The following is a 1,524-nucleotide window of genomic DNA, read 5'->3' on the forward strand; positions in this document are numbered from 1 at the left end:
CAACTTCCTAATATGTCCTGGATTTAAACTATCAAGCTGAAAAGAAAAATGGAAAAATACCAAAAAAGGTATTTTGATGTTGAGGCTTCATGGTGGGCTCACGTGGACAGATGCTACCCCATCCACTTTGCTTTCATGGTAGACCCAAAATAATTTGCTGCATAAACTGATTTGGTTAAGATGACATCCATGTTAACCAAATTTGTTTATAATTTTTTCCCTTTTGTGTCTGCAAGACTATTAGATAAAGTGCATGTATATTTTTCAATTTCCTGTCATTGGGAAGAAATCAGACACAGATTTTCCCTTTTCTTTTTGAACAGTATTAATATAAATATGCACAGTTCAAAAGGGTATATTTGAAAAATGTGCACAAAGACATTTTAGTCAGTGTGGGAAATGCATACAAAAATATATACATTTTAAAAATGGGTACATCGCAAAAAGTGTATTTCACAATGTACACATTTCCGTGTAAAACAGACATGCACATGAAATGTATGTGATAATTTAAGAAATACAACATGATAAAGGGAAAGATTTTTAAATAATAATAATATAATAATTTATTTATTTGTATTTCCCGCCTCTCCCTGCATGTGCTTAATAGATGTGCCTAGATAAAGCCAATGGGGAAAGCCTATGTGCAGTTCTGTATACACAACAGAACCAAACCATAATTCATGGCTGGCAGGACAAATTTGACAAGCAAACAAAAATATTATACCATAATTTTTGATCACTTTTTAAAATTAACATTGACACAAACATTCCCCATATACACTGAATACAGCAAAGATTGTCATGACTTATCTGTGTGATCAAGTGCAGCAGCAACCTGTCATGAAACTGAATGTGTCATAGACCTCCCAGCTGGTACCAAGCCAAATATGACGAAGACATGTGAATGAAATATAGCTTAATGCAGTTTGATAATAGAATGCCAATTAGGAAAATACTATACATCAGTCCATTCTGCTTGAGGAAAACAAATCAGCATGCAGTACAGGGATTTTTGGTGTGACTTGTCTTGGTCAAGTCACACTGTGACAAGAAAGAGTTAGGAATAAAAAGAACAAAACCATGCTCCCATTGCTTCAAACTATGCACATAATGATATTTTCTGGAGTGAATCTATGCATTGGCCTGATGTGTAACCTATATTCAGGACAAGAAACTACTGTGAGGACAAAATATGGAGAAATAGAATGATTTCTAATTGGCAAGAGGGTCAGGCAAGGCTGTGTCTTATCATCCTATCTGTTTTACTTGTGTGCTAAAAATATCCTGTGCAAAGCAAGATTAAACTCAGAGAAAGGAGGCATTAAAATTGGAGGAAGGAATTGTTAGGGATGATGGGAGTTGCAGCTCTTCTCCTGGCTTTCACTCTCACCACCCTGGTCAGTGGAAGAACAACCAGTTTGACCAGTAGCTCTGAGAATTGGCTGAAGATGTCTTCCAATCTTCTCTGGAGTCTGCTGTCTCTTGTTCAGCTCTCAAGACACCAGTCAACACAGTAGTCTT

The sequence above is a fragment of the Sceloporus undulatus genome, chromosome 5 (assembly GCF_019175285.1).
Source record: "Sceloporus undulatus isolate JIND9_A2432 ecotype Alabama chromosome 5, SceUnd_v1.1, whole genome shotgun sequence".
NCBI lineage: Eukaryota > Metazoa > Chordata > Lepidosauria > Squamata > Phrynosomatidae > Sceloporus > Sceloporus undulatus.